Consider the following 9,192-nt stretch of genomic DNA (forward strand, 5'->3'; position numbering starts at 1 on the left):
GGAGTGGGTCAGTCATGAGAGCCCCACCCTCCAGAACGACATCAGGGACTGCTATGGTTTGGGTGTTTTTTACCCTGCAAATATCATGTTGAAATGGGACCTCCAATGTTGGAGGTGGCCCCAGTGGGAGGCGTTCGGCTGGGGGTGTGGATCCCTCGGGAATGGCTTGGTGCTGTCCTTGTGACAATGAGTGAGTTCTTCGCTGAGTTCACTTGGGATCTGGTTGTTCAAAAGAGTGTGGCGCCTCCTTCCTCTCTCTCCCCCTCGCTCTCTCTTCCTCTCTCTCTCCTCCCCTCCCTCCCTCTCCCTCTCTCTCCCCTTCCCTCGCCCCTCCCCTCCCTCTCTCTTCCTCCCTTTTCTTCTCTCTGCCTCTCTCTATCCCTCTCTCCCCCCTCCCTCTCTCTTCTGTCTGGATGTATCTCATTTCATGTCAACTCTCTCTCTCTCTCCCACTTCTCCCTCCCTCTCCCTCCCTCCCCGTCTCTCTCCCTCCCTTTCTCTCTTTCTGTTTCCCTCTCTCTTCCCCTCTCCCTCTCCCTGTTTCCCTCCCTCCCTCTCCCTCTCTCCTTCTCTCTTCCCCCACTTTCTCCCTCCTGCCCTCTCTCCCTCTCTCCCTCCCTTCCTCCCTCCCTCTCTCTCCCCACCCTCTCTGTCCCTCCCTCTCTCTCCCCCACCTCTGTCCCTCCCTCTCTCTCCCCCCTTCCTCCCCCCTCCCTCTCTCCCTCCCTCTCCCTCCCTCCATCTACCTCTCTCTCTCCCTCCCTCTCCCTTCCCCTCTCCTTCTCTCCCTCTCTGTCCCTCCCTGTCTCTTTCCCTCCCTCCCTCCCTCCCTCTTCTCTCTGTCTCTCACCATGGGCTGCACTGGCTCTCCTCCACCTTCCCTGAGGAAGCAGATGCCAGGGCCATGCTTCCTGTACAGCACGCAGAACTGTAAGCCAATTAAACTTCTTTTCTTTATCAATTATTCAGTCTCAGGTGTTGCTTTATAGCAACGCAGAACAGACTAATTCAGTGCCCTTAAGACAGGCTGGAAGGAGCTCCCCAGCGCCTCCTGCCATGGGAGGCACAGCCGCGAGGTGCCACCTGTGAAGCAGAAAGCGCCCCCCGGCAGATGAGGCACCTGCAGACCCCTGACCTTGGTCTTCCGGGCCTTCGGAACTGTGAGCGATACATTTCTGTTGCTTATGAAAACAACCCGGTCTAAGGCATTTTGTTACAGCAGCCTGAACAGACTAAGACAGTTTCCATAACAAGTAAGGTAGGCCCCATGGAGGCAGGGTTTTCTGAATAAAACTTGACCAAGACGAGGGAGGTGGCCATGAGAACACCTGGTGGAAGAACGTTCTAGGCAGATGGCACAGCTATGGCAGAGGCCTCGGGACCGCTTCTTCCTGACAGGACAGGAGCTGTCTGGGAGGAGAGACACTTTTCGTCACTTGGCAACCTGGAGCCTGGCACGGTGCTCGGCCCGCAGCGGGCATGGAAGTGTTTGCTGAAGGGATGAATGAGCCTCTAGCTTCCTGCTGCCACAGCCAGGAGCCACCGGTGTGGAGGGGTTGTTTAAAATCTCCGGCAGTGGTCCCCAGTTCTGACCTCCCTATAGAAAGATACCCTTGAGCTCCAGAAACTCTTTTTTTTCTTTTAATGGAGTTTCACTCCTGTTGCCCAGGCTGGAGTGCAGTGGCACTATCTTGGCTCACCGCAAACTCCAGCTCCCGGGTTCAAGCAATTCTCCTGCCTCAGCCTCCCGAGTAGCTGGGATTACAAGCATATGCCACCATGCCTGGCTAAATTTTGTATTTTTAGTAGAGACAGGGTTTCTCCACGTTGACCAGGCTGGTCTCAAACTCCTGAGCTCAGGTGATCAGCCTGCCTCAACCTCTCAAAGTGCTGGGATTCTAGCTATGAGCCACCACGCCCGGCCCAGCATTTCAATCCTAATTCCTTGTTCACGTGTTTGTCTTCAGTGTCTTTGGTTCCAATCCTTGGGCAATGCCTGGCACAGAGCAGGAGGCAGTGCCTGAGCAGTGTGGAGGGGTTGTTTAAATTCTCTGGCAGTGGCCCCAGCTCTGACCTCCCTATGGAAAGATGCCCTTGAGCTCCAGAAACTCTTTTTCCTACAGCCTGATGCCCCATTTCATTCCCCTCCACCTCATTTTCATTTTCATTTTCCCTTGGGTCCCCCCACTACCAGCCAGCCGTTCCTGCACGATCCTCCTGTCTTCACGTTGCCTCCCTTTAGCTCAGAGCCCTTATCACACACCCGCTTCGTGTCGGGGCCAAGCTAAACATATTTGGGGACTGTTGTGCTTTTTTCCTATTTCCCCATGAGTCAGTCTCTCCAGCGTTTTCATCATTTCTCCCCTGTGAATGGTTGGCAAGGAGCAGGGACCCAGTTCTCAGCTTGGAGACACAAAGACCTCCAGCACTCAGGCGCGGGCTGGGCCAGATTGGCCCCCCAGCCACAGTCTCCTGGAGGGTGTGGCTCCCTGAGGACCCGGGCTGGGGCCCACCTGTGGGGCTAGAGAGCCTCCTGCCCTGGCCAGTGACCAGGCATTGCGCCTGGCTGCCACTCCAGGCTTGTGTAACGTATCTCGAGGGGTCTCCTGCTGACTTAAAAAGAAAGTACAGCTAATCTCAGGCTGAGCTGAGAGATGGGGGCCCAGCTCAGTGGGACACAAGAGAAACTCAGTCACTCAAACATTTATGAAGCACCGACTCTGTGCCAGGCATTGCCCAAATGCTGGGAACGCAAAGACACCGAAGACACATATGTGAACAAGGAATTCGGACTGAAATGTTAACAGTGCTTGAAAGAAGTCTTTGCTATGGGTAACCAAGGATGGGACATCTCATCTGCTTTGATGACAAGACATTAGTATTGGTTTAAGAGCCAAACATTTAGACACAGGTAGATCTAGGTAAGAATCTCGGCTCTGCTGCTTACCAGTGGCATGACCTTGGACAGCTGACATTCACTGCCCAAACCTGTTTTGTTGTCCTCATTTTTTTTTTCTTTGAAACAGAGTTTTTGTTGTGTTGCCCAGTCTGCAGTGCAATGGTGCGATCTAGGCTCACTGCAACCCAACCTCTACCTCCCAGGTTCAAGCGATTCTCCTGCCTCAGCCTCTTGAGTAGCTGGGATTACAGGCATGTGCCACCAAGCCCAGGTAATTTTGTATTTTTAGTAGAGATGGGGTTTTAGCATGTTGGTCAGGCTGGTCTCGAACTCCTGACCTCAGGTGATCTGCTCACCTCAGCCTCCTAAAGTGTTGAGATTACAGGCAGGAGCCACCGCAACTGGCTATTGTTTTTTTAACCCATAAAATGGTCATGATAATGCCAATCTAGTAGGGTTGCTGGAGGGATTAAATAAGATAATATAATGGGTAGAGGTGGGGTGCCATGACTCACTCCTGTAATCCCAGCACTTTGGGAGACTGAGGGGTGTGGATCACCTGAGGTCAGGAGTTTGAGACCGGCCTGACCAACATGGTGAAACCCCGTCTCTACTAAAAATACAAAAAACAAACTGGATGTGGTGGCAGGTGCCTGTAATCCCAGCTACTCGGGAGGCTGAGGGAGGAGAATCACTTGAACCTGGGAGGCAGAGGTTGCAGTGAGCCGAGATCACACTACTGCATTCCAGCCTGGGCAACATGAGTGAAACTCCATCTCAAAAAATAATAATAATAATAATAGTGGATACAATTATTATGATGGCCGGAGTCATGCATGTATCCCCTGCTACTCAAAGTGTGGTGTGCAGTAGGTGCTTATGCAGATCTTTCTGATGTAGAGGGTTTATTACTTTCAAGCGATTCCTAAAGGGGTTTGTGGGGTGCATGACTAGTCTTGCATTTGAGATCAATGAAGGGAAGCGTGGACCAGGACAGGACATTTTCATGGCAGTCCAGGTGAATGCTAATAAAGACACAGCAGAAATGAGAGAGGAGGGGAATAACAGAAATGAGAATCAACATGCAGGGACTTGTGTGAGTTTTAGGATGGGTGGTGGAGGAAGTGAACGGGCAGAGTTGTTGAGATTGACCTGCAAGGTTTTTAATTTTTTTTTTTTTTTTGAGATGGAGTTTTGCTCTGTCGCCAGGCTGGAGTGCAGTGGTGCAATCTCGGCTCACTGCAATCTCCGTTTCCCAGTTCAATCGATTTTCCTGCCTCAGCCTCAAGAGTAGCTGGGACAACAGGTGCACGCCCGCGCCTGCCTAACTTTTTATATTTTTAGTAGAGACAGGGTTTCTCCATATTGGCCAGGCTGATCTTGAATTCCTGACCTCGTGATCTGCCCGCCTTGGCCTCCCAAAGTGCTGAGATTACAGGCGTGAGCCACCACACCCAGCCGACTCACAAGTAGTTCCTGAACAAGTAGTTCCATCTATTTGCCAACTTAGGGAATGTGGGAGAAGGGGGACTTGTAAAGAAGGAAGATGGAGGGTTCAGAAGACAGCTTGAGGGGAGAATATCCTGCAGGAACGAGAGGCAGCAGACTTGGCTTATACAAAGCTTGCCTTCTGCTTAGCTGGAGTCAGTACTGGATAAGCCAATGAGTTATTAATCTACAATACCAATGAATGCAATGCACAGTGAGTTAAACAGTGTCCACCCCCACAACAGTCACGTTTATCTGGAACCTCTGAATGTGACGTTATTTGGAAATAGGGTTTTTGCAGATGTAATTAGTTATGATAAGGTCATACTGGATTAGGGTTGGCCCTTAAATCTAATGAGTGTAGTCTTTATATTATAAGAATAGGGGCCGGGTGTAGTGGCTCATACCTGCAATCCCAGCACTTTGGGAGGCTGAAGCAGGCAGATCACAAGGTCAGGAATTGGAGACCAGATTCACCAACATGGTGAAACCCTATCTCTACTAAAAATAAAAAAATTAGCCGGGCATGGTGGCTGGCACTTGTAATCCCCCTGTAATCCCAGCTTCTCAGGAGGCTGAGGCAGGAGAATCACTTGAACCCCAGATGTGGAGGTTTCAGTGAGCCAAGATCACACCACTGCACTCCAGCCTGGGTGACAAAGAGAGACTCCATCTCAAAAAAAAAAAAAAAAAAAAAAAAAAAAGAGAAGAGGAGCAGAGGCAGAGACACACAGATGGACGAAGGCCACGTGAGGCAGAGGCAGTGACTGGGGGAGCAGCTACAAGCTGAGGAATGCCAAGGACAGCCTGGATCCCCTAGAATCCGGAAGAGACAAGAACTCTTCCCTGAAGCCTTCAGAGGAAGCATGGTCCTGCCAACACCTTTGACTTCAGACTTCTAGCCTCCAGAACTGTGAGGAAACACTTTTTTTTTGTTTTGTTTTAAACCACCCGGTTTGTTTAATACACCATGGAAGCTGAACACGGTTGATAAGCCTGGAGAACATTTTCTCAAAGCCTGGCAAATAATTCCTAAAACTTACCTGATCTACAGAGCCTCAGCAGCTTTCGCCCTCCAGGCCCACTGAGCCTCAGAAGTTTGCCTGCCCTGGGGGATCAACAAGGTTACGTCAAGTCAGGTGCCCTCATGAACAGCACAGATTTGGAAGGTAGTGTCCTCGACACATCTCTGTTGGGTGAAGCCAGCCTTCTTTCCTTCCTTCCTTCCTTCCTTCCTTCCTCCATCCCTCCCTCTCTCCCTCCCTCCCTCCTTCATTTTTTCCTTTTCTCATCTCTCTTTCTCTCCCTCTCCCTTTCTTTTCTCTTCTTTCTTTCTTTCTTTCTTTCTTTCTTTCTTTCTTTCTTTCTTTCTTTCTTCTTTTTCTTTCTTTCTTTTTCTTTCTTTCCCAAGCCAGAGTTCACTGGCATGATCTCAGCTCACAGCAACCTCCACCTCCTGGATTCAAGCAATTCTCTTGCCTCAGCCTCCCAAGTAGCTGGGATTATAGGCTCCAGCCACCACCCCCAGCTAATTTTTGTATTTTTAGTAGAGATGGGGTTTCACCGTGTTGGCCAGGCTGGGTCTTGAACTTCTGACGGCAAATGATCCACCCTTCTAGTCCTCCCATAGTGCTGGGATTACAGGCCTGGGGTTGCCCAGCCAAGATCATTGTTCTTAGTGGAAGCAGTCTTTTGGTTTTGTTATCACACTGTGACTGACAGTCGTCTTTGGGGTTGTGTCCACTGTGAGCCAAACCTCATAACTAGTCCTTAAGGGAGTGAAAGAGCTTAAGGTTCTTGCTGTGCAAATATACACATTCATTTGGAAAAGACTAAGGATCCTTACCTGAATGCGTGTGGTGGAGTGCAGATTAGAAAGAGTGCCTTAATTTTCTTTCCCTCCTCTCACTTCTGTTTAAAGTGAGAAAAGAAACCTTGAATAGCTTTCATTCTTTAGTTGTAGGTCAAATAAACCCATGTGAACTAGCATAAGCCAGAATGGGGGCTTCTCTAAGGATATAGGGCTGTCTTTTGTAAACTGAAGACAGAGACATCATTGTTCTGGAGGTCTATTGCTGCTTAACAAACCATCCTCAAATTTAGTGGTTTTAAATGACAATCATATATTGCTCCTGAATCTGCAATTTACATGGAGCTCCGTGGGGAAGTCTCACCTCGGCTTCATGTGGTGCCACCTGGATTGGTTCCACTGGGACTGGAGGATCTGCTTTCAAGATGGTGCATTCGCCTGCTGGCAGGTTGATGCTGGCTGTCAGCTGGTTGCTCAGCCAGCACTGAGGGCTGGGCCCCTCCATTTCTCTCTATGTGGGGCCTTCCATGTGGCCTGTGCTTCCTCAGAGCATGGTGGCTGCGTTCCAAGGATGAGTGTCCCAAGAGATAGAGCTGGGTGAAAACTGTGTTGCCTTTTATGATCTAGCTTTAGCAATCACACAGGATCACTTCTGCCGTATCCTAGAAGTGTGGGCAGTCACAAAGGCTTATCATTTCAGGGGTAAAGGATATAGACACCATCTTTTGATGGAGTGTCAAGGTTCCAGAAGAGCATGTGAGATGAAAAATATTGTAACCATTCTGGAAAATACAGTCTGCCACATTGTCATGCCCCAGAAAAGGCCTGGAAGGGCCTTTGTGAATGGGTTGCCTCATTTTCTCTATGGCGTCTTAAACTGTCCAGTTTTCCTGGACATCAATTTCATTTTCTTCTTTCTTTGTAGACTAGGCTTTTCCATTCTTTAGTCCTCATGGCATCTCCTACAGGCCCCTGGCTTATGACTGTTTATGTTACACTCCCAGTTTCTGCTGAGACACAGACTCTTTTGGCCAACATTCCCAAGAGAGGGAGCCAGATTGGCCCAGGCTGGGTCAGGTGTCTATTCCTGGACCAACTGGCTACAGCCAAGGTCATTGTCATGAAGCAGAAACAAGGCACATTAGGAGTGTCTCTGCAGAGATGGGCAGACATTTCGACAGTGTCAGTCTTATAGCAGTGACCTGTGAGCAGGACATGGTACTAGACTCTTTAGAGAACACTGTTGACCTTCCCAGGATGACCAGTAAATAAATGGTTCGATATGATTAGAGCAGGAATGATGATTTTTTTAATGGGCACAACTTACATGGTTATTCTCTGCCCTTAGAAGATCAAACAGGAAGGAGTGGGCTTAATTAAAATAGAAGTATCTTTGACTAGAATGTGATGGATCTTGGTGAGACCATCTGGTATACCCCTTCTGTCTGCCATCAGGTAAAACAGTTATATCCTCAGATGTGAAGGTTGAGGAACAGTAATTACCAAGTGGCTGAGAGGGGGTCAGAAAACAGGCTCTCTTGCTTCTTGGTATAATTTTTTCCCTCTGTGGACAATTTCCTTGGTATCTAGGACAGGCTAACAATATAATGCAAAAAACAACAAATTCAACAAATAAAAACATAGCTAACAGAGTATGTGTGATTGCTGCCAACAGGCTCTGTGCTAGCCAATCTAGTGAGATAAGTATTATTATCACCCCCATTTTGGAGATACAAGTTGAAATAACTGACCCAAGGTCACAATTAATGAACAGAACTACGTTTGAGTCCAGTCTGGCCTCACAGTCTGTACATTTAACCTTGATCCCATTGATACTTTTCTAACACTGTACATTTAGAACAACTGCTCCGCCGTCTCTGCTGAGACATCAGACCTGTCATTGTTCTGATATCATGTGACCCCTTCCACCTCAGCTGATTGGCCAGAGGAAAGCACATGACCCAAGGGCAACCAGTTCATTGGCTGGCTGGTAGCCTATGGGGAGGTCTGGTCTGGAACTTTCTTAACAGGGGTAAGGATAAATACATTAGGTTCCCCAGAGTCACTCTCTCTCTCTCTCTTTTTCTTTTTCTTTATTTTTTTCTTTCTTTTTCTTTCCTTCTCTTTTTTCTTTTTTTTTCTTTCTCTCTCTTTTTTTTTTCTTTCTTTCCTTCTTTCTTTTTCCAGGAACACGTGCTCTTTATTGAACGCCATTGTAGAAAAGTGTGTGAGGATAAAGGGCTGATACAGGACTCGGCTCTGGGGCTGGGCGAAGAATGGAAGGTTGAGTAAGTGGGAAACAGGTCACGGGCAGAGCCCCTGGCCTGGATGAGTCCTCTTGGTCTATCAGTAGACTTGCAAGATCAGTACTGGGGTGATGATCAGCAGAACTGTCATGATGATGCCGGAAATCAGGGCCCAGGTGTTCAGGCACTTGGCGGTGGAGGCATAGGCCTGGGCCCTGGTCAGGTCACCAACCATCTTCCTGTCCCTAGACTTCATGGAGTAGGCAAACGCTATGAAGCCCAGACAGCTGGAGTTCGTGAAGAGGGTGTTGAACAGGGACCAGATGACCCTCCATGGTTGGGCATGGAGGTCTCGCTGCGGATGTGGATCACGATGGATGTCAGGGGAGCAGGGTTGTGGGGTGCCCCCAGCACAGCCACCTATGCTCTCAGCATCTCATAGTTGGGGGGACGGTCAGTGTTGGCGGGAGTGAAGAAAGTTTGAACAGTGTGGTTCATGCTGTCCAGGGAAGACCAGCCATGGTCAGATTGCTGAGATGGTTCTCTGAGTCTCTTTCTTTAAAATTGGAGCTGAAGATATGGAAATTGAGAGTCTAGCAGTTAGTAGTAGGGACAGAGTCGTATTAGTAATCAAATGCTACAGAAGGTACAAGAGAACAGTGTCTTAAGTCCTGGTCTTCCTGTTGGTTTTTGCATCACATGTAACCTTTGGAAAGCCTGGGTTTTGGAGCTTTTCTAGTTTTGTGAGA

General features: G+C 48.9%; 1 pseudogene; it reads right to left on the minus strand.

The window, feature by feature from the left end:
• Positions 1-8,543: 8,543 nt before the first annotated feature.
• Positions 8,544-8,941, minus strand: LOC101045375 (interferon-induced transmembrane protein 3 pseudogene; annotated as a pseudogene).
• Between the last annotated feature and the right edge of the window lie 251 nt (positions 8,942-9,192).

This window comes from Saimiri boliviensis, chromosome 17 (genome assembly GCF_048565385.1).
Source record: "Saimiri boliviensis isolate mSaiBol1 chromosome 17, mSaiBol1.pri, whole genome shotgun sequence".
NCBI classification, from domain to species: domain Eukaryota; kingdom Metazoa; phylum Chordata; class Mammalia; order Primates; family Cebidae; genus Saimiri; species Saimiri boliviensis.